This window comes from Cydia pomonella, chromosome 23 (genome assembly GCF_033807575.1).
Source record: "Cydia pomonella isolate Wapato2018A chromosome 23, ilCydPomo1, whole genome shotgun sequence".
Taxonomy (NCBI): Eukaryota; Metazoa; Arthropoda; class Insecta; order Lepidoptera; family Tortricidae; genus Cydia; species Cydia pomonella.
Genome location: NC_084725.1, coordinates 7,620,554 through 7,646,361, shown reverse-complemented (window position 1 = coordinate 7,646,361; position 25,808 = coordinate 7,620,554). Strand labels below are relative to the sequence as shown.

Below are 25,808 nucleotides of genomic sequence, written 5' to 3'. Positions count from 1 at the left end.
GGGAGAACGGCTCACCGCAATACCGACACTCCTCTTCCTCGACGGTCCACCTCCAACGCGTCACAAGCGGGCTCACCAAGCCCACTTGGAGCGTCCTCCTCGGGCCAGCCCGCACCTCAAACAGGCTGGCCCTGGTTGCCTCTTCGCTTCACCGTGGGTGACCAAGCCACGGCTACTAAGCCCCTCCACCACGACAAGGTGGGCAACCCGCGGGGGGGGGGGGGGGGTCAAATTGTACTGGTAACCATGGTAACTCCAGGTTTAACCGGTTAACCCCGGGTTAGTGATTGGTGCAAGTGGCCCTTAACTCGCTTGTTTATGTTATTATTTCTTTGTATTTCTTGTGACTCTTACCCGGCAAAAGGTAAATTATATGAAAGAACATATCAAACAACGTCGCGGTCGTAGCGTTTATTACACAGCGTTAACTTCACCGCAATCGTGCTAGGTATAACAAAGTCCTTATAATAACATCCTTTGTTCCCATATGTGTCCGTCACGTGCAGACCGCTGCAAGTTGCTCTTGGTGAGTAAGTGCAACTTACCTACCGTCTAAAGATACTGGTTAGTTACAACTTGTAACTAGACGAGGTTGTTACTCCCTCTGTTATTCTGAAGTTCTGGATTCTATTAACATACAACTTGTAGAATTTGAATGTAGTAATGAAGGAATGATTTTACATATTAAGGTAATTTTAGGGTTTAACTCACGCTCAGATTTCACTTATAAAACGATTACGCTTACGCGAAGCTTGGTGCCCAGAACTCTACGCGTCTCGTACTCGGAACGTTTTAACGATACGCTTACGTTTACACTCCGTGTGCTGAGAGCCTTACGCGTCTCTTACGCTTACGCTACGTGTGTTGAGCGTGATGCGACATGTCGCAGAAGTGACTAAAAATTACGTGAGTTAAACAGTAGAAGTAGCTCCATGTTAGAATATGATATGACTCACGACAGTTTAAATTCGATTTTTACATTACGTTTATCGGAACTACAGAAACACAGATGTCAGACGGTTTTATTTTATTCCTTTCCCGGACTTCCAAGCCAGACCATCCCTTTGAGACCTGCCTTGTGTCATGCCTAGAGACCTGTGCCCAGCAACCGGATTGAAAATACAGAAGGCGATGAAAGCGATTTATTTTGTTTTCTTATCCTTGAAACAATGCATCTGGATTGAAAGTCTATAGTGTCAATTGGAACTATCAAACAAACTGAAGGCATTTTACAACTCCTCATAACGGATGAATGTAAAACTATTCGAAACAAGTTAATAACATTTGTTACCATAAAATGTTGCCATTGGAGAACAATGCTTTCTACACAGAGTTATGTTTACAACTTAGTTATTTTGTGCAGTGTCGTCAAGCTTGGAGAACCATTCAGGTTCATGATGCATTGTGTATCGCGAAGATCTGGCGGCTGCTGGTAAAGGTATAACGGTTATTTTAGAAGAAAAATATGATAGTTATTAATAATAAATAAATATAAACAATCAGTCATCTTGTCCCTTAACCTCTTGAAACAGGACATTTCTTGGGTCAACAATATTTTTATTGTCTTCTGACCACTCTGTAACGTTTTTATTTGTTGCCTTCTATAAAACTCGAGTTCGTTTGCATGTTTATTTAGCTTTAGATTATATTGTACTTGAGGAATATTAAAACCTAAATTTCATCTCATAGGAAATATTTTTTTGGGACAACAACAAGACAATGAAAATAATTTTGACCCTTTTGTTCCCATATGCGACTCTCTTCTACATATAACTCTAAAGGTGACAGTCCATTTCCAACTGCAGCTGCACTACCGTTGCGACGTTACTAGTGCGACATTACTGCAGCGGCCGACTGCTGCTGTTTGCGGCGTGCAGTCGCGGCAGCGTTCGTCAGTTGATTGTCAAAGTCAATGAATAGTGTCATTGTCAGACGTATAAATAAAATTACTAATTTACTTATTTGTATTTTTTACGAGAAGAAGTAAGTGACGATAATGCTACATGGTACACGAAAACGAAAAAACAGTTTGCCTTTCTACAAAAGTCACAGTCAAAAGTCTACGCAATATTATTAAAAAACCAGATATTGTTGGTGATCGTTTGTTTGCCGATTAAATGAATAACAATTTAACTTCAAATTGAAGAAATACAACCAAATTACTTAAATTAAATGAATGCAGAGGAGAAATATTTCTTCACTTAAGGTAAGTTAACATTTTGAAATTATCTTCCCCATCCTCTTGACTAAATGCGTGACCACCGCATACAGCAACCCGACGAGAGCGGGACTCATGTTGCTCGTGATGGATACGGTATGCGCACTTGATCCACTTACATCACGTGATCCAGCCAAATCCAGCCGGTGGTGTCTGCACGTTTTTGGTGGCCTAGTACCGCCTGGATGTAGAAGTCTGCGATAAACGTCCCCTCAAAAAGCTAGGTAGGCTCTTTTATCCCGGGTTTACTTTATTTTTGCAAAGGGATTCGTGGGCTTCGGAGATGGCGATGCGACAAAATAAATTCTCCAATGCAGTCGTTCAGTGTTAGCAAAATATTACAGATTTATCTTTCTGAGTTTTCATATTAAACCAATCTTTCATTAGTTACCTAAAAGTAAAGAATAAACGAATAAATTGATTTGTAAGAGCTATAATTACGCAATTTACACTTAATATTGTCCAGTTTCCTATTTCAAACTAAAGCACAAAGGGTGTAGCAGGATAGCCTAGGAAAAATTGCCCCCAGCGATTTTGGACCGAAACTGTAATCAAACGATGCCTTTTGGGGAGGTTATACTCTGCACAAAGTTTCATCCCTCTGTTACCCCCTGGGGGTGAAAAAAACCCGATTAACCCCAAAACTGTTTTAATTATTTTTTCCTAAACTATGAAAGTGACGAATTTCAAATTTCGTACAAATATTAATAAGACTAAAAGCTATGTGCTAAAAAAATATTAACCCCCTAACCATTGAAATTCTTGTAAAAAAAAACAAAAATAAAAAAAGAATCAACCTGTATATCAAGTTTGGCTCATGGTACCACACCATTTTTTTTTTCAAAAATGAACCAGTTTATATTCTACATGTTACAAAAGTTTCATGGACCTACTCCAGAAGGAACATTGCGAAATTAATATGTATTGGCTCTTTGGTGCGTACTATTCATTGAACTCCCACTAAGAGCCTTGCATTATTAATAAACAATGGCTTGCGATCGGACCGCTGCTCGTGCCCGATTTGAAAAAGGTGGGGATAAAGAAGTATGAATCAAACTCGTTTGTACATGGATCTCAAGTTTGGCTCATGGAACACACACCATTTTTTTTTTTCAAAAATGTACCAATTTATATTCTATATTATATAAAAGTTTCATGGACCTACTCCAGAAGGAACATTGCGAAATTAAAATAAACGTACTATTTCGTAGCTACTAATCATTATACTCGTATCATGCTTAATACGCAACGTCTCGGACCCGAAAACAAAATAATTTAAAAAAACCGGCCAAGAGCATGTCAGGCCACGCTCATTGTAGGGTTCCGTAGTTACTCTTCCGTCACAATAAGCTAAACTGGAGCTTAAAGTATAGTAAATTGTTAACCAAGGGATGAAACGGTACCTTTCACGTGAGTTAAACAAATAGGCAAATTTGCATAATCAGTACCTAATTAAAGTATGTCTTTTTACTATGAAGGGGAAACTTTTTGCGATAACTCAAAAACAGCTAAACTGATCATGTCCGCTATAGTTTTCATTTAATGTCTTTCTTAAGGTCTACTTCCACGATTTTTTTAATTTTTTTTGGACCTATGGTTCAAAAGTTAGAGGGGGGGACACATTTTTTTTTCTTTCGGAGCGATTATCTCCGAATATATTCACTTAATCAAAAAATGTTTGTTGAAGACTCCTATTAGTTTTGAAATACCTTTCCAACGATACCCCACACTATAGGATTGAAGCAAAAAACAAAAATTCACCCCCACTTTACGTGTAGGGGAGGTACCCTCAAAAAAATTAAATTTTTAGATTCTATTGTACGACTTTGTCGGCTTTATTGGTTTATATATCCATGCCAAATTTCAGCATTCTAGCACTAACGATCACGGAGCAAAGCCTCGGACAGACAGACAGACAGACAGGCAGGCGGACATGGCGAAACTATAAGGGTTCCTAGTTGACTACGGAACCCTAAAAATGTTTTTATAAATACAAATGAGTTTGATTCATACTTCTTTATCCCCACCTTTTTCAAATCGGGCACGAGCAGCGCCAGCGGTCTGATCGCAAGCCATTGTTTATTAATAATGCAAGGCTCTTAGTGGGAGTTCAATGAATAGTACGCACCAAAGAGCCAATACATATTAATTTCGCAATGTTCCTTCTGGAGTAGGTCCATGAAACTTTTGTATCATGTAGAATATAAACTGGTTCATTTTTGAAAAAAAAAATGGTGTGGTACCATGAGCCAAACTTGATATACAGGTTGATTCTTTTTTTATTTTTGTTTTTTTTACAAGGATTTCAATGGTTAGGGGGTTAATATTTTTTTAGCACATAGCTTTTAGTCTTATTAATATTTGTACGAAATTTGAACTTCGTCACTTTCATAGTTTAGGAAAAAATAATTAAAACAGTTTTGGGGTTAATCGGGTGTTTTTCACCCCCAGGGGGTAACAGAGGGATGAAACTTTGTGCAGAGTATAACCTCCCCAAAAGGCATCGTTTGATTACAGTTTCGGCCCAAAATCGCTGGGGGCAATTTTTCCTAGGCTATCCTGCTACACCCTTTAAATCTTATAATCGCTCTTGTGTTGCAGGTGTCCATGGGCGACGGCACTCGTGGTCGTGGCAGATACAGTTTATGACTAGACCATATAAAACTTGATGGGCGAGACAAGAAATCCTTTATGAAGAAAGTTATTTACGTTAGCCAAGGGGCTGATAGAAAGAATATTTAATAAATTAATTGAAATAATAAATATTTTCCTCGTGATGGTGTGATAAAATAAATTCGTGTTGCGCTCTGTAGCAAAGTTTGTTTAACCCTCATGCCTTCAAGTCCCCGCAACTGTCAATACAATTTTATTTTAAAACCGCTGTCGCTTCTCTTGTGGTTTTGTAATTTTTCTTACGTTTGAGTATCCATATGCTACCATGAGGTGTTAAACAACAACTTTGCCTTTTGTATTTCTAGGTAATACAACTGAATTATTGCTTCTTTTATCTCAGAAATGGCTTTGAAATGACAAAGTGAGAAAGTGTCACGATATTATACACCGTGGGCTGGTAAAACCTGATAGATTTAAAGTTGTATTCTTAATCGCATTTAGAGGCTAAAATATCATACAAATTTTCTGTAATCGGTCTTCTTTCAGAGATAATGGCAATTCTTGCGAAAATTTGTTTCTGCAATAACTTTGTGAAAAACGCCTTTTTTGCGCGGCGCTGCCTCTATGTGACTTGGTTTAGTCATACCTTCTGACAAACATTACTCAACTAAAAAGAACACTCGCAATTTTGATCTATAGATGAATTAAGAAAACTTTACTTCTTCGTTGTAATGGTTTTTTTTTTCGCCAAGATGTAGAAAGAAATAACGTGCTGTGTGCAGAAAATGGCTAAAAGAAAAAACAGAATATTTTATTTAATATTTTTTTTGATCCTCAGGAATGCGTGGTTAAGATCTGTCGGATTTTACCAACCCACGGTGTATATAATATGATATTACGACACTTTCACATTTTATCACGCCAAATTCACTGTGCCACGGTACTGTCAGCGAGAATTCAGTAATTAATCCTGTTAAATATAAGCATCACTGAAACTCCTAAGCACGCCTCCAACTCCAGAAGTGATACATGCGCGTTGCCGACCCTTTAAAAACCTGTACACTTCTTTTTTCAAGAACCCATACTGTAGACCTTCAGAAAAACCTCGGCAGGGAGCTCATACTAAAGCCGGAGCGCCCGCGGGAGGAAATTCCTCTTAAGCCGCACAGTGCGCGACCATTGTTGCCACTAAAAAAATGTAATTTACTGTGGTTTCGTAATATCCTAACACAAATACAGAGGATATAGAGTAAGCTATTTCATTCGAAACATTTTCTCAGTCAAAATTTGGAAAAAGAGAGAAAGAGGAAAGAGAGAGGAAATTGCACACGACCACTCCGTTCAGTATTAGAATCATCATAGAAATATTATGTTGTCTCATTTTTATGCTATGTGTACATGATTGTACGATAATGGTTAGCATACCTACATCGATCTTATTCTAACACATAAGTGCGTCCTGTAATTTAGTAGTAGTAGTAGTAAAACTTTTTATTGTACAAAATGAACACAAAACAGGAAAAAAACACTCATCATTAATACAAAGGCGAACTAGTTTTCCAGTTTTTTCACTATTATTCGTTTGTAAATAATTTATATATACATACATACATAGCTACTATCTACTTATTGCCTACCATGAAAATCTTAATTTGAAAATCGTATATTTGCCTCTCTGTCGTTCTTGCCCTTTCGAGCTTATAGCTATTCTCGGAAAACTACGAAAAAAGGAAAGAACTGTTTATTTAATGAATTTATCAGGAAACATTAAAAAAAACAATACGAGCAACGCCAAGATACAGAGGAACTACCGCGAAACACAGAAACTATCGGGGTTGTTTATCCGCGGGTGTAATAAACTCCTTATATTGTAGTGGTTATATCCTCTTTGCTTAGAGCTACTAATATCTGTGACCAAAGACATTTCTGTAAAGATTTGACGTGCGGTTTGCAGTTGCGGTCGTATGTACCAGGCTGACGCAACTAGGAACAAAATAAGTTTTGTATGGAACTTGTTTCGCAAATCTTTGCCAACGAAGAAAAATAAAACGTCAGTGCTATTTATTCTGTCAAGTTTACATCAAGTCAACTGTCAGCCTAATTGTTTTGTTTGTTATGAAGGCTTCAATGTTTTGTTCGGGTATTTCGTGCAATTTCTTTATTATTTAGTGAAAATATCGAAAATAGTGAACCGTGATCAGAGTAAAGAACGAGTTTGTTACAATGCCACCGAGAAAACGGTTTACTAAGTGTGAAATATGTGGCAAGCGAGCCACTCGAGAAAATCACGAAAAAAGGGATTTTATGGCGAAATTTCCCTTGGATAAAGACCGGTACGTATTGCTTTAGATACTTTTGACCTTATTTTGGTGCAGCAGGCTTTAAACACATCGAAAATTTGATATTTTATATTATTTTTAGTTGTGAACTAGGGATGTACTAAAACTATCGATAATTTTATGTTTATTTGTATATCAGTGTAAGTAATTAAATAAAATATGTGAAATTTCATGACACAAAATTAATTCGTCGAAGATTTTCAGTGGAAAATTATCTATCGTCTATGCATTAATGGTCATTATTTAACATATTTTTTTAATCTAGTAATTATTTAATATATTAATCTGAAATGTAAGTAAATTAATCTCTCTTTTTGTGATCAATAAAAAATATTATACGACATTATTACACAAATTGACTTAATCCCATAGGAAGCTCAATAAGACATGTGTTGTGGGTCCTTAGACAACGATATATACATATAAATACATAGAAAACACACATGACTCAGGAAAAAATATGCATGGTCATCACATAAATAAATGCCCGTACCAGGATTTGAACCTGGGGCCATCGGCTTCATAGGCAGGGTTACTGCCCAGTAGGCCAGACGGGTTCTCATGATTAACGGACATATAAATACATAAAAAGTTAGAGCATTGATAAAGGGTTGTTGATAATTGGATGCCAAAAAAACATGATTTATAGATGCATATTAGCGCTAAATAATCAGTTGATCATCTCATTAGCAAACACTTGGAATATAAACTGTACATAACCAAGGCTGTATGTTTTCAGATGCAGGCAGTGGGTTTTTGTTGGGAACGAAGACCTGATACATCTTCCCATCAAAAAGTTACATTTATTGAAACATGTATCTGCAGATCATTTTGAAAATAGTGCTTTTAATAAAAAAAATTAAGAAAAAAAAATAGTGAAGGATTTTATAATTACATTCTGAGTGTAACGAGGTATTCTAAAATAGAATCCTAGCGTAGTGAGGGATTCAAGTGTTAACGCCTATGGGTGGTATTCCACCTATGCAATTTCTTTGTCCAATGTGTATTGCGTCTCACATTTTGATTAATAACAGAGTGAGATGCAATGACATTGGACCAAGAAATTGGATAGGTGGAATACCACCCTAAGGTGGAAATATTTTTGCTACCACGTGATAAATTTACATACTGCATTTCACATCACCTATGAGGAAATTATTATGGTACAAATAAATAAATAAATTTAATTAATGGTAATTAAATTAAATTATTTAACCTAAGAAGTATGCAAAAAGAGGAAAAAAAGTGATCCCTCCTAGTAGTGAAAAACAACAAGGTGTTCTAAAAAAAAATCGAGTCCACATTAAGCTCGACCACGTATTAGTCCACTCATAGAACTATCCACTATATAACATACAACTTAAATGTGGACTCGATCCTAACTTGATTTCGAGTACAAAATTTGTAGACAAGAGTCTATATTTCAACCCTCCCCATTTTATCGATATCGATAAGAAACGCAAGCATGTAGCGTACTACACTATTTAAATTGCTTATGTTGGTACTATGGTTCTTTGACAGTTCTTAGTCGTACATTTTGGTAATGATTTGCGAAACAAAGGGATTCCACTCGCTAGTATGGAAGTCCCGTCTCTTAAAACGTAGTGATTATATGCTCTTTGGTATGTACACCAAACACTAAAAATCACCATGCTACGTGCAGTCGGTCTTGTCATCATTTTACTATGGAATTTGACAATAACACTGACGCGTTCAGGCCGCTGCAGTAATGTCGGAGCAGTAGTGCAGCTGCGGTCGGAAATACGTTAAAATTACCATATTACGTGCAGTCGGTATTGTCATTGATTTTACTATGGAAATTGACAATAACACCGACGCGTTCAGGCCGCTGCAGTAATGTCGGAGCAGTAGTGCAGCTGCGGTCAGAAATGGACTGTCACCTTAACTCGATAGTTGAATCGCCGTTGTCTTCCGTATAATCGCCGGGCCATAATAGCCTCGTATCAGTAGGCAATAGAACAAGTCCAGCTAACATCTCGCACCATTGTTGTGGCCCAACTTGGCGGCCGGCCAAGCCTCATGGCCCTTTGTGTTTGCTGACGCACAACATTATAGCTTTTTGTTCAAGGGCCGTGTCTTCAAATGAATATGTATGTCAAAAATCCAATATCCATTATGCAAATGGCGCAGTGACCTGAAAAAAGAGATTTAATATGTATTTCCGAATTTTAATATACATCAGCTCTAGCCGTGCGTGCGAGCGCGGTCGTTTTCCACTCGACGAATTTATTACTTATCCTTTTTTCTTTACCTTGTTGAAAACGACACAAATTCCTCACCTAAGAAGCAACGGCAAGGGGCAACTGGCTTAGAATTAAAACTCCGTACAGTCAAAGTGTTAGATATCGACACAGAAAAATGCCAAATCATAACAAGAACAATGCACACATTACATTAATGTATGGGTAATAAGGTCGTGTAAATATCTATTTTTTTTTGCACTCGTGTTGATATTTAATGCCTAGACCGTACCACATTACCACGGCTACTCTCTCAGAAGTACCTAACCGACTATTAAATTAAAAGAATTTTCTTTTTGTCCAAAATTACCTGAAGTTATGTTCTTTTTGCGGGTATGAGGAAGTTACGGATAACATAGAAGTCAAGTAGTGTATTAAAAATAAGGTTCTGAAAGGGTCCGCATCAATATCAGCCCAGCTGGACTTACATATACCAGTGAAGTACATTTCCCCTCTGGATAGCTTGACAGCTTATTGTCATTTGTGGCATGTGAACCATTGGTCAAGCAACGCATCGTAAAGGTAACTTATTGAGCTACTATTTATATATATACCCGTATACTTTTTTATAGCAAAAAACTTCAGTGTAATCATACTGAGTTATCGTTAAATCCACAAATTGTAGTTATATTTAGGACGAAACTAGAAGCTTTATGTTTCATAATAACCAGTGTACCTAAGTAGTAAAAATAATATCTCTTTATTTTACCAAACAAAGAGTTCAGGGATATACGCATGATTTGAAATTTATGAGCTGTCTTTATGGACTATAAATTTATTTGCTGGCATAGCTACATGTAATCGAGTCTCATAGCGTGTAATATTATAATGATCGTCATAACTGCAGATTGCCTCTGTGACATTTCACTTATGAATCTTTAGGGAAATTTAGGTTTTTTTTTTTGTATTAGATATTTTATCATAATTATCCTGTCGAAAACTACCCATACCAGATGCCGCCTATTCACCGCTTATCGTTCAAAATACCCAGCCAGGGAAGACGGGAGGCCTTAAATGTAAATGAGTGAATAATATCACGAGAAAGTTCTAATTTTCTTGACAACAAATATTCACTCTCGCTGCGCGTCTGTGTATTAAAAAACTTGCATAGCTTAGAGTTCGTGTATTTACATTTTTGTTTTTGTTTTTCAGTCATCGTTACTTATTTTCTACTTATTTCCTCAAAGGTTAACTGGAAGAGGATCCCATACAGGAATAGATTCGCCTTTGTTGTACAATTACATTGTTGTATATTATTATTTTTTGTGTGTGCAATAATGCTTATATCACATGTACATTATTTCATACGTTTCCGCCAAAATGTTGACTGAATTTAAAGTCTCACCACGCTAACTCTGCATGCCATATGCATAAAATGTGACAATGCCATCATTAATGTCAAATTCTCCAGTAAGTGGTCTTGATTACTTTGGTTGACCTTTGCCGCACTTCTAATAGCATTATCATAATTATCTAACCCTCATCTTTCGATCAAAGGTGCAGTAATCCTGCCTTAATTAATTTACCTAACCTCATTAATTAATCAACACTCAACTCAGAGACCAACATGAGACGTGGCAACTGCGCAGCGTCTGTATTCCCAATTCCCTTGTCAATATTTAAGTCCAGTTTATACGTGATCTCCGATAATGTATAGGTTTCATACTTATGCTGGTTCTCCCGAGTCGAAAGCTCGAATGATAGTACCGATGGTTATAGCCAAGCCTTGTTTTCTCATTTGCTATGAGAGCTCGTTCGAATCAATTTCTTTTGGGCCAATGTAGCGTGACCTAGAGATACGGAACGACGACATATAATCGGAGAATACTCTTATGCTGGTTAATCAGTTTCCCTGCGCAATGGGAACATACCAGATCCTTTGTTATGGTAATGGGTCAGACATCGGATCAATATGGTTAGCACTTGTTGATTACGGCGCTCATCGTGTTAATGTGCTGGTGTCTGCTATTTTGCATGAAATATGCGTTTTATAGCTTGTAGCTGCAGCAACGTATCGTGAAATTGATAATAGACGGTCCTAGAAAAAGAGACTATAACATTAGACCGGGTTGCACCACGCACAGTCAATGGAAACTGCACAATATTAAATATTTCGGCGGCAGGTGCTCTCATGGTAAACTGGAGGGGAAGCAGCAAATTAGCAATGTAACAAATTACGATGTTAATGACTTGACACACGGTTTTGTACAACTGCATCTCAATTGTTATCGCAATATTATAAAGCAATATTTTAGAGAAATTATGTATGTTTACAAATAAAATAAGTTACAAGTTTTGACCCTCGACACGTTCGATCGAGTCTAGACGGCAGGATCATTAATCAATCCTTCGGATCCTTGTATGATTCATACTCGGTACGAGAGCAGGTAGCGACATTTTAGTGTTCGTAGTAAAGTTAATCGGTTAAACTTTGTTGATATACCTCATGCGTATGATGGTCCTTCAAGTCGCTTTTGAATAGGTTTCATTTAAAAAATAATGAAAAAAAATAAGATTTTACCGCATGAGAGAAACACAATGTTAATACCAAATAACACTCTTTATTGTACCATAAACCTACAACTAGACAGGGTGGATAATAGTAAAGTACAGTACTATATTTAATCATTAATTGATTCTTATTAAATACAACATGTAAGCAACTTTAGCAAGTTAAAACATAATCTATACTACTTTATTTTAAATAATTGATATGCAAAGCAAAAGGCAACATTAGCTAATTAATACCTATAATCAATATAATCAATACTTAATCTGATACTTCTTTACAACTCGACGGCTGGTTAGCGAATGAATGCTTCGTTGGCTGCGTCAGGGTATTTATTAACGACGTCACCGGAACAGGGCTTGACGCCGTCCGTGTTGAGAGCGCTCAAACTGGCAGTTTTGCTGCTTGAATAACACTCGGCAACTACACGCATTACTATTACTTAAATGTTACATTTCTAAATAAGTTAATGTGTTATACTTCCAAAAAATGCCCACAAACATTGTATGTGACAGCTGTTCCATATAAAAATGAACTGTCATAGGAGGATTGAATTAAGTGGTATTTAGGTGCCAAATGGCTTCAAAGATGGCTGCTTGTCTGAATCTGGGCGGTATAGTTTGTGAAATCTTTATGATTTCTAAATGAATAACTTAAAGGGGCGTCCAATATGTGCTTTTGAAGATTTTTGGATCCCGATCCCCGTCTGGTGAGATGTCGTGAGATTTCACCGCCTCCTCTCCCGCACGTTATATTCGTTGATATTCGGCTTCACCCCCTTCCCCCTTTGAACACCTCACGTAATTAAAGGACGCCCCCTAAATGAAGTGATATTCTTTAAGTCCCATCATTATTCGTATTCCTATGGCCGATTCGTTAAAATATTTCCGATTCTTGGATTATAATGATTCGTAGATTCAGGTAGCAGAGATCACATGTTAGTTAAGAGTAGAACCTAAACGAAGTGGCATCGATTAACTCGCACATTAGTCATTCGGCTCCAGACGGTCGCTCGGGAGTCTAGACGGTACAATCGTAACTTATATTTCCGATTTTTCTATGATTCACGTTTCATGACAGTCAAGTAGCAATAGAAATGTGTAGCCGCCGTGCAGGTCAGTATCTCAACGAATCAAATAAAATTACGATTTATAATAAAGTGAAGTATAGTCTTCCAAAAGGTACTGGTTTACAAGGGTTTTTGCCAAAACGGTTAAATGTGAATGTAAAAGTGGGTGTTGATAGTATGGAGGATGATGAAAGAGTGATTTACAATATTTGATCAGTACAAAAAGTGGTTTAATTAAATTTAGATGCTTCTAATTGACCGCGTTAGAAAATATGTGGAGCGCTCCTATTGGTGCCAGGCTGACGCAACTAGGAACAAAATAAGTTTTGTATGGAACTTGTTTCGCAAATCTTTGCCAACGAAGAAAAATAAAACGTCAGTGCTATTTATTCTGTCAAGTATACGTCAAGTCAACTGTCAGCCTAATTGTTTTGTTTGTTATGAAGGCTTCAATGTTTTGTTCGGATATTTCGTGCAATTTCTTTATTATTTAGTGAAAATATCGAAAATAGTGAACCGTGATCAGAGTAAAGAGCGACTTTGTTACAATGCCACCGAGAAAACGGGTCACTAAGTGTGAAATATGTGGCAAGCGAGCCACTCAATAAAATCACGAAAAAGGGATTTTATGGCGAAATTTCCCTTGGATAAAGACCGGTACGTATTGCTTTAGTTACTTTTGACCTTATTTTGGTGCAGCAGGCTTTAAACACATCGAAAATTTGATATTTTATATTATTTTTAGTTGTGAACTAGGGATGTACTAAAACTATCGATAATTGTAAGTTTATTTGTATATCAGTGTAATTAAATAAAATATGTGAAATTTCCTGTGAACTTGCATGCAATATGACACAAAATTAATTCGTCGAAGATTTTCAGTGGAAAATTATCTATCATCTATGCATTAATGGTCATTATTTGACATTTTTTTAAATCTAGTAATTATTTAATATATTAATCTGAAATGTAAGTAAATTAATCTCTCTTTTTGTGATCAATAAAAAATATTATACGACATTATTACACAAATTGACTTAATCCCTTAGGAAGCTCAATAAGACATGTGTTGTGGGTACTTAGACAACGATATATACATATCAATACATAGAAAACACACATGACTCAGGAACAAATACGCATCACACAAATAAATGCCCGTACCAGGATTTGAACCTGGGACCATCGGCTTCATAGGCAGGGTTACTGCCCAGTAGGCCAGACCGGTTCTCGTGATTAACAGACATATAAATACATAAAAAGTTAGAGCATTGATAAAGGGTTGTTGATAACTGGATGCCGAAAAACATGATTTTTAGATGCATATTAGCGCTAAATAATCAGTTGATCATCTCATTAGCAAATAGTTGGAATATAAACTGTAGATAAAGTCATGTTTGTCCAAGGCTGTACGTTTTCAGATGCAGGCAGTGGGTCAAATTTGTTGGGAACGAAGACCTGACGATACATCTTCCCATAGAAAAGTAACATTTATTGAAACATGTATGTGCAGAACTTTTTGAAAATAAAGCTTTAAATAAAAAATAAAAAAACACGACTTAAAAACTGTATTAAAATAATTCGGGTCCACATTAAGCCCGACCTATCCACTATATAACATACAACTTAAATGTGGACTCGATGCTAATCTGATTTCGAGTACAAAATTTGTAGACAGGAGCCTATGTTTCAACCCTCCCCGTTTTATCGATATCGATAAGAATCGCAAGCGTGTAGCGTACTACACTATTTAAATCGGTTATGTTGGTATTATGGTTCCTTGACAGTTCTTTGTCGTAGATTTTGGTAATGATTTGCGAATCAAACTGAGTCCACTCGCTAGTATGGAAGTCCCGTCTCTTAAAACGTAGTGATTATATGCTCTTTGATTGGTGCTTTTGAAAAGCCTCCGAATACTAGCCGAGCCCGACGGCTGCGTTTAGCTACTGCATACGGAATATTTTTATACAATAATAAGTTGCATTCGCAACAAAATGTTACAGCGATGAAGTTGAGATTTATGATCCAAATGTATGTATTTGTTAACACGGTACTGGAACCCAAAAGTAACAAAGTTTCTATACCTCTACAAACCATGGTACCTATCCGGTAATTATCTACTAGAAAAACTGTTTACTTTCCTGGGAACTAAATCGCAAGTGCATTTACATGTCTAAGGCATTTGAACGATTTCCGTTACTAACAACTAGACCAAAACATGCCATGCAATTGTAAGTCCTAATACTCGGAAATAAGGTTCAAAATATATAGATATTACATTGGATTGTATTCGAGGAATATGGCGTGTGAACTCCTTATCGAATAAGAGAGTTAACCCGGGGTTAGGGATGGAAAATATATGTAAAATAATGCAAAATCATACTCCATGCAATGCCACTTGACCAGGAATTCGAGGGAAAACCTGAAAACATGCAAACGTGCATTCGATGCGAGCCCGCGGTTTGAGACTAGGTACGTTAAAAATATAAGTAGGGTATGCATATGCATATACATAGATACAGGTAACTGTTATCTGCCTGATGGTTTGCTGACTAGTTTTGATTAATAATGAATAAGTAAATATTATAGGACATTATTACACAATTGACTAACGGCCCAATTCGAATAATGCTTATAAGATGTCATACCGATACGATACTGATCTGTCAGTGTCAAAAGTAACGTTTTTAGTTAAAGAAATCTCACCGTATCTCACCGCCTCGGCCGTATGTCTCACAGTAAGCTCAAAGGCTTGTGTTGTGGGTACTTAGACAACCATATATATGATATTTAATAAACTGTACAGATACAGATTTACTAATATTGTATTAACACATGACTGACATGACCTTAATTAACCCTTAAACATCTGACATGTGTCAACTCGATGGCTAAAACGTGTTCACATTCAAAAGCTAATTACCATAAGGACCAAACGTCGTACCCTATAACCATATTTATAAATAGAACCTTTGTGGCGGCAGACGCGACGGGGCCTGCCAAGGGCAAGGACGAAACACGTAGAGCCTGTATTAGCACGCAAATTATATTCATACAGAGGAACAGAAATGTATCTACGTAAAGGGTATTATTTTATTTTTAATCTTTGTTATCTGAATCTTGTTACAAAGAAACAGACCTCATAAACAACGGTTAGAAGTAGGCATATAACTATAGTAACAATATTTGTAAAAACACGTGAGTTAAATCGTAAAGTTAATTTAATGTAATTAATTCAACTTACGACATTCGAATATTTAAAAAAGGCCTGCTTGACTTGTCAGGAATGACAATCAGCTGACAGGAATTAAATAATAATTTTATAGTTTCTTATTAGAGTAAGTAGTATGACGTGACGTGACTTGACCGTCCTTAGTCCTATAACACAATGTATTACCATATGTGACCATAGGATAATTCATTTCATAGCTATGCGTAAGAAATGGCAAAAGTTTTGCTTAATCTTATTACTGAAGAACTGATATCAGATCATCTTGTCATAGTCATCTAATACTTTTCATTTATCTCTATTTCGTATTGGAAAGAATATCGATCAGTTCATTTTAAAAGGCGCACCATCGTCAATTCGATCTAATCAATTACCTGTACGATTTCATTTGACGTTAATGGTCCATTTCACTTCAACGGGCACGCGCGCCGTAAATAAACCCTGATGGCTACTGTTTTACTACGTTAAAACGAACCTACTTAAGCAAGCTCCTACTGATTTCACCTAAATATGTGAATATCAAACCTGAAAGGAACTTAGTGTACATTTGGGATGGAATCCACAGCATTTCTTTCTTTGATGTCTTTCCTTCTTTGATGACATATTTTTAGTATAGGAGTTAGCAGTTAGTTTCATAGTTAGAGAGCATAAACACCGTTAAAAAACTGCTTTAGAAAAAGTCATTCGGTGTGTCCTAGTCCCACTGGCATAACTGGTAAACCCACTGGCGCTTGCAAAGTCTCTGAGGGCCTACCATGTTCAACGTGTTGCCTCTCTGTCGTACTTGTAAATTCCTACGTAAGTCTTGAACATTCGACAGCTCTTTATACTCCGAGCCTGTATACTTACCCATAAAAATTTGATTGGCACGGTATTGCACAATGATATGCTAAAAAAGCGCACTTTTATACTAAAAAAACCCTCAACAAAAGCTAAGTTTGCTAGGAGATTCGGCAGCTATGGGAAAGCATCAGTGTACAATTCAATTGTAAAATACTGCAACATTAAGGAGCTCCCTGTTAAACAGGCAAAGCGAGTTATATGTGACTGGTTGCTAACTATTGATTATAATAAGACTGAGGAGATAGTGCAGTAATGATACGGTGATACACGCTTGTATCGAGAAATAAACATTAAATATTAGGTTAACAAGTCTCGATTTTGCCCATATGTTGTAGTAATTTATGTTGCTTAACTAATACACTTATCCTTCCACTTAGCCCTAGGGGACTTGACTGACAGACTGACTAACGAAAATCCCTAGTAGCTAAGTTTTAATAGTAATAGTATCTATATTTTAGGCATAATTCTCTAGTTTTTAATTCATTAACTGGTTGCCCAAGATACAGGCTATGCCTAGTTTGGGGACCCCTGTTCCAACGGTTTATTATAAAACTATCGCTGTATGCACGCAACCTCAACTTAGTGTATATTTCCCACTGTTGAACCCATGCTTGTGTGTGCAATAATAAATTAATTTTTCATTTTCATTTTCATTTTTCAAGTGTGAGGGAGGCAACACGTCGAATGTGGTTCGCAGTAGGTCCTCTGCTCCTAATCACGGTCTCGCAAACGTGCATTCTAGCATCCTCTCAATCAGCTTTAAGAGGGTAGCCCCTGCAAAAGTGCAGTTTTTATATTGAATTCTTACACCGTTTAATCAAGAGCAAATGCCCTCATAAAAATCACTCAGAAACTAACCATAAAAGTTTAAAATTGTCTCCATAGAAAAAATCACGAAAACTTGTCTAATTTTCGTTTATTTTCAATTGTATAACGTTACCCTGCGTGCTATAGTATAAAATAGCTAGTGATATAGCCGAGGGATTTTAATAGCAAAATTTTAATCACAGTATACTTTCAGAGTTATTGAGGAAAAACTTTAATGCGTCTTCCGGGTCTTCCGTCACAACGTTGCAAGTTTCGCGCGGCGCGTCGTATCTTTTGTATATTTCTAATTTCCTGAGTTTTCATCCCCTCTTAAGTCATGTGGTGCCCAACCAATACCTTTGTATAAAAATTCGTTAAAATAATGACTCCCATACACCGATCATAAGTAAACGTAAGTTGTAAACCACATATACGAGTACATAAATATTGGCTGCGTCATAAACCTCGTTGTCTTTATTGTTTTTAAAAAGATATGGAGCTTTAACCTCAATTTATGTGGCGTAAAGGCATTAAATTAAGATCAGGAACTTTCAGCTGAAAATATACTGTGAATACGATACGTCAAGTCAGCACTCGCCCTTCATAAATTAAAAGGACCTTTAGCTGTCTTTAATATTATTAATTGATTTAATGTGGTTGGCAATTTAACGGATAACGAAATTTTATAGCATGCTCTCCTATGTCATTATTTAAGATTTTTAAGAGCTAAGTTCTTCTCGTTGGACTAATCCCCACAGTTTTTTATTATCAACACTAAATTTAGAGCCGCCGACTCTCGTTATGATCTTGATGCCCGCGATACGGGCTATGCCGTAGGGTGGGGATCACTGCAATGTGCATGTTTATATGATAACTTAAAGATATTTTGATTTGACCGAAATCTTTTCCTTTCCTTTCTCTCTCCTTTCCCTCAATCTTGCCCTGCATACTATTAAAAAAAGCTTTTAGGTAGTATTTATCTGGGTGCCGTGCCCTGTAAGCAAAGATTGTCTTCTATCATACTAAAACCGTTATTTGTCTTTCTTTTCGTGAATTACATTCTACACTAACATCATAGTTCAATAACTTATACTAAGTTATATAGTATATAATATATGTGACCAGGTAAGATAAATAGGGTAAAAGGGATAGTGCATACTAGTTAAGATAATTAAAAACAGTCACACGAGGATCTGCATTAAAATGCAGATGTACTCTTTGATTACGTTGCAGGTGTACTAAGAGAAACTTAAAGGTCGCTACTGTCACGACGAACTTTTTTTTATTGTATTCAACATAATATTATGTTATGCATGTACTCACCGCAACAGCAAGTAAAGCAGTAATGTATGGGTATCTTTGCTATTATTAGAAGTTTAACGATTTATTTAATAAACTGTAATATCTTGCAAGAACAGAACAACAGCTGTCATTTTATAAATGACAAGTCACGATTTGCCTATACACGACTGTTTAAGATGAACAAGCCATCTGTCAGCCCGTGCCTTCCTAAACCTTGACGTTGGCGGAATCATCGATGGAGCCATAATGCCCAAAGATTGATTGAAGTTATCTGTCAGTGCGATTTGAATCTGTTTGTTCTGGGTGGTAAGATCGATATTTGAATGCAATGGCTTGTTATAACTTGCATCTCATATAATTTCAATCATACGATGGTGTACCCATTTAAAGAAATACATATAAGTCGGAAACTGACGCCGCGTCAGAATACAGGGTCATTTGTACGTAAATAAATAATACGAATAAGTAAGATATATGTGAATGCAATCATTCGATTATTGACAACCGGATAAATTGCATTTATTTTAAGATAGGTGCCGGTGTAAAGCTAATTGATACTGACGTTTCAATGATTTGCTGGCCTTAAATTTAAACCTTTAATTTAATAGCAAAGTGACTAATAACATTAAATTGATTGTGATTGTATTTTTAATACGATTTGTTTGTTTACAGGTAAATGTTCGCTGATTTTAAGAAAGAAATGCGGCATTATCTGGTTTTTAGTAAGTAAAGTAAAAAATCACCGTCGGTCGGATGAGATGGATCATATGAAAAAGAATGTAATGCACAGTTTGGATAGCGTTTGTAAAGCGTGCATTGAATGGAGTGTGCACTGGACAGTACCAAATGGCGGAAAAGAGGGGGAAACCTTTGCCCAGTGGCTTTGGGTAGTCTAATAGGCTAATAAAAAACTTCTGCATTTAGGCCAATAACTAATTATGAAAATTAAAATACTATCAAAAACATTTTCATGTAAAATGTTGCCAAGACGAAACTATAAGGCTCGCATTGTCAAAAGGTTATCAGATCTCTTGTAGAGCCAAACTTCTAACTCTACAAGCCCTAACTTCACAACCTCTAAACCTTAGTTAAAATATATGGAAGAACGGAAGTGAATCATCAAAGTTCCTTTTACGAATACTTGAACAGATTAAACACTTAAAAAACCGCTACACATTTACAACCTAAGCAGCTGAATAAAATTTGTGTTTATCTAATAAATGCATTTATTGATGTCTTAACTGCCAATACAATTTACATTATAGGAGAAATTTACCTTATTTGTATTGGCGACTTCATAAAATAAATAGTAATAAAAGTGTTAATAGAAAAGCTTCAAAATAATTCAAGTTTGAATCTTAACACAACTTAATAGATACTTCAATGCAATAGACATTATTCTAACAAAACACACCATGCAGGAGCAGTAACGCACTGATAACGTTCATTCTAAATGAAATCGTAACGCAACGCCTTTGAGACTATAATAGCTGTAGAGCTTTTCCTATTTAATGCTATTTTGTTTTAATAAAGTTCAAAGTTGTGCTATTTTATAAGAATCATATAAAATATATTGCCATCTGCGAGATACTTAGTAGTTATTACCAATAATTCAAGATGTTTTGTCTATAAATAGGAAGCTTTGTGGTTAGGGTCTACAGGGTGTTGGGGTAATCCTCCGGGGGGACTTGTCGAGTGTCAGGGTTTTTAAGAAGCCTCAACTAACCACGAAGTTAGCTTAAAGTTTGGAGTTGGGCAGAGGAAAGGGAAGGTTACGGTGTAGCTATACTATATGCTGGCGAGTTAAGGGGCTAGGGGGTATTCGTAACTGTAAATCGTGAATTTTGGAGACATACCGTCCAAGAAATGGCAGGAATTTTAGGATGATGTCCGACCTTTTGTCAGGATATTCAATTTTTTAAAACCCTATCGTTAGCGTGGGTTACTGTATATGTAATGTTATTTGATCTTGGCCTTCTCTATTCAACCCGGATTATCTGTAACAGTGCACTTAACGCTAACATCAATTGGGTCGGTACAATAGACCTAGACAAGGGCAAAAATTGAGGTCGATCATAAGAGGTCGTTACATTAATTATAATTACACATTACTCTGAACTGAATGCATGCTTGATGTTATCTATTATCTGATGAGACGTAAAAGGTCTTATAGTCTAAAGGAACAGATATTTGCTCTTTTATAGTCTTTCAAACAGAATCTGTCAGTAAGTAAGAACAAATAAATTTATAGGTACTCATCCATTTCTTTTGAGTGCTAGTGCTAATACTAGCGAAAGACAAAGACAGTATAATTCTCTCCGTCTATGTTTGAAATGAGACAATCCTAGGCCAAAAAATATAATAAAAGCCGGTTGAAATCGCGGATTCTCCAGACTCACTGTCGCTTGAATTGAATATGCAAGAGCGATAGAGAAGCAGATGACAGTTTTGGACTTTTCGATAGCGGCCCTCAGATTTAAAGTAAATTTTTATTGGGTCGACACAAACGACACAGACATGCGGCTGTTTTAGACTTGAGGCTGACATCTGACATGTTATTGTCTTGTCGGACCCTTGACATCTAAGAATGCTGTAACGACTTGTCTGACTACCATTAGCAAATAAATCATTATCTTATCTTAACAGTATGTTATATCAATATTATGCTTGTAATGATTGCTATCATATGATGTTATTCTTTTGCATTGTTTTAATATAGCCTTCACATATGTGTAACAAATATTATTGGCAACTTTAGAATAAATAGGTACCTACTAAATTTTTCTCTGCTCTCCTCTTTTCTCGAGTTCAACTCTAGTAATTTTACTCACATTTAATCCAACTTACTGAATGCGATAAATTTGTTGCATCACTGTCTATTTCTGAAAGGAGGGATAAGTAAAACCATATTTTAATGCTTCCCCTATCATCATCACAGGTTCTTTAGAAAAATAGGTTTGACCAAAACGATTCAACTCCTCACTGAACCATAAAAAATAAAGAGAATCGTTGAAACTCATAAAAAGTCTCGCACAAGTTTACAATGTCCCACATTTAGGGCCCGGAAACATAAACGAATATCGCCGATAGCCGCTATGGCCCGCGAATATGGCGTGTCGCCGGAAGTGCCCAGGAGAGGCCATTACTGGGGTTTATTCAAATTTTCGCCGTTCCCACGGGCCTGCGCCTGGTACCGCCTGTGACGTAGTTTTTATGCTGGGTATAGACTGGAGTGAGCGAATATTCCCCGATAGCCGCTATGGCCCGGGAATATGGCGTGTCGACGGAAATGACCAGGAGACGCCATACTGAGGGCCTACCGCTAATCATGTTGCCTCTCTGTCGCACGTAAGTGTGACAGGGAGACAACAGGTCGGACGTTGTTCGCGGTAGGCTCTATGGGGTTTATTAATATTTTCGCCGTTCCCACGGGCTTGCGCCTGGTACAGCCTGTGACATTTATTTTACCGATATTTTAAATTCAAAAACAGACAAATATAATTAAAACTTAATCTAGTTTTGATCTGTAAACATACGGTCAACTTAAATGCATAAACCGAATGTGACAACAGTTAAAGAGTTAGGTTGTCAATTTGTCATGTACATTATAATTATGACTCATTGACAGATTTATAAAAACAGTTCGTAATAATAGTGTTCAGCACCACAGCGAACCCGTTGCGAGAATTCTGATAATTCCAAATTTGCTCGCTGGTCTGTATGCAGGTTAACAAATAATACAATTCTATCGCCAATTGAATATCGCCTAATGAATTGAATTTTAAGATGATTGTCGTCAAACATTTAGTTCACGACGCCATCTGTCTTTTTATTTTATTGAATGGAATTTAAATGTGAAGGACTACCCCTGGTTATTGATTTCTTTTGTTTTCGCTGGTTTATTGATCGATGTAGAAAATCGAAACTGTGTAGGTTTAATTTATTACAAATATTAGGCGCCTGTTTCACAATGGCCCAGTAAAGTTTGGATAGCTAATTAACAAATAGGTTAACTGCCAGGTAAAACTTCCTGCAAAACCTAGCACTTTATCTACCAGTTAAGCTTATTTGTAATAGTAAATTGTAAAACGCCAACGATGAAAGCTTGAAAAGTAGCTTTTTCAAGACTTGGATATTCTGAAACAGGCTCTAATGTTAATTATATTATTTCTTAAATACAAGTGGAGTCAAGCCATGTTTTGGTCTTAACACTTAAGCATGTGTCTTGACCGATGTAGGGAAATTAAACAGTACCGAATAAAACCGTGTGTAGAAACATAATATCTGTTAATTGATATTCGTATCACCTGCTAAAATCGTTGACTTTACATGACCAAAGCACATTTTTTATTAGATTGGCATAAGCTCTACCTAGACCTAAAGATCGGTTACATTACTGTTGGTAGAACTAATCACAATGCATTAAAATACCATCAACAACACATTGCATCAATAACCTATTTTCTAATTACACCCTAAGCCGTGGGATTAAATAGTGAGCCCGCATCGCCATGTGTTGCATTGTCCCATATTGAGCGTAGTTAACACGTATGCGGGTGATAATATGCTTTATTAATGATGTTGCTGATTTTGTACAGTCACCTTCATGACGCCTCTGATTCCCAAATACATAAAGTCAGGTGGGGAAGAGACACATATTTACTTTATTTTTCTCGGGACAAGAGAAACCGTGCGAGAAAAGCCAACATACTTAAAAATGCAAATGCAGTCATTGGCTTGAAATGTTTTATAATCGTAAATAACTGTGGTCTGTTAATGTCCACCTGATTATATGGCTGTTCCTTTGGATGACAGCTGTAGATGCCGTTTTTAGGGTTCCGTAGCCAAATGGCAAAAAACGGAACCCTTATAGATTCGTCATGTCCGTCTGTCTGTCCGATTCTGTCACAGCCACTTTTTTCCGAAACTATAAGAGCTGTACTGTTCAAACTTAGTAAGTGGATGTATTCTATGAACAGCATTAAGATTTTCACACAAAAATAGAAAAAAAACAATAAATTTTGGGGGTTCCCCATACTTTGAACTGAAACTCAAAAAATCTTTTTTCATCAAACCCATACGTGTGGGGTATCTATGGATAGGTCTTCAAAAATGATATTGAGGTTTCTAATATCATTTTTTTCTAAAATGAATAGTTTGCGCGAGAGACACTTCCAAAGTGGTAAAATGTGTCCCCCCCCCCGTAACTTCTAAAATAACAGAATGAAAAATCTAAAAAAAATATATGATATACATTGCCATGTAAACTTCCACCGAAAATTGGTTTGAACGAGATCTAGTAAGTAGTTTTTTTAATATATCACGAAATTTAAAAAAAAAAAAATTTTTTCATCATACCCATACATGTGGGGTATCTATGGATAGGTCTTCAAAAATGATATTAAGGTTTCTAATATCATTTTTTTCTAAACTGAATAGTTTGCACGAGAGAACCTTCCAAAGTGAAAAAAAGTGTCCCCCCCCCCCCCCCGTAACTTCTAAAATACAAGAATGAAAAATCTAAAAAAAAATTATTATATACATTACGATGCAAACTTCCACCGAAAATTGGTTTGAACGAGATCTAGTGAGTAGTTTTTTTAATACGTCATAAAATTAAAAAAACTTTTTTTTTTTCGTCAAACCCATACGTGTGGGGTATCTATGGATAGGTCTTCAAAAATGATATTTAGGTTTCTAATATCATTTTTTTCTAAACTGAATAGTTTGCGCGAGAGACACTACCAAAGTGGTAAAATGTGTGTCCAAAGTGGTAAAATGTTGAACGAGATCTAGTAAGTAGTTTTTTTAATACGTCATAAAGGAACCCTTCATGGGCGAGTCCGACTCGCACTTGGCCGCTTTTTTTTCGTTAAACTACAATTTAGAATTATAAACGTCAAATTTGACGACTTGTTTGGCCTAGTGGGTAGTGACCCTGCCTATGAAGCCGATAGTCCAGGGTTCAAATCCTGGTAAGGGTATTTATTCATGTGTTGAGCACGGATATTTTTTTCCTGAGTCATGGGTGTTTTCTATGTATTGTATTTAAGTATTTATAAATATTTATATATAATATATATCACGAGCCTTATTGAGTTTACCATGGGACTTAGTCAATTTGTGTAATAATGTCCTATAATATATTAAAAAAAATATAGAGTAAATCGTCAATTACAGGCCACTCTTTAATAACTGGCCACATTATACTATAAATGAATTCTATTCAACTATAAACAGAATAATAATGGTTAGTAATTGACGATTCCTGTTCAGCTGCGAGATAAAAAAATAATTAAATATGTGATGAATCAATTATAAAAATATTTGAAATTATGTCACTGCCACGACTAATATAAATCGAAGAGCGAAATGCAAACCTATTAAACTGAGGTTCAGTCAAGACACATACATACATAGTGTTTATTTTCTTTTTTAGACGAGTAAAAATTTACCGTATGTATTTCACGTATACAATACCTGTATCGTACGAAGAAATGTAAATTAATCTAATTATGTCCACAAGTTATATTAACGTTTATTGATTATTATTGAAGTATATTGATTACTGAATAAATTGACTGTTATTGTAACCATTAGTAATTCTCATAGTTATTA

At 36.2% G+C, this 25,808-nt stretch overlaps 1 protein-coding gene across 2 annotated transcripts in view; it reads left to right on the top strand.

Moving 5' to 3' along the window:
* Positions 1-25,808, top strand: part of LOC133530575 (dual specificity tyrosine-phosphorylation-regulated kinase 2) — a 209,478-nt gene that overhangs the window by 127,446 nt on the left and 56,224 nt on the right. The window lies entirely within an intron of this gene.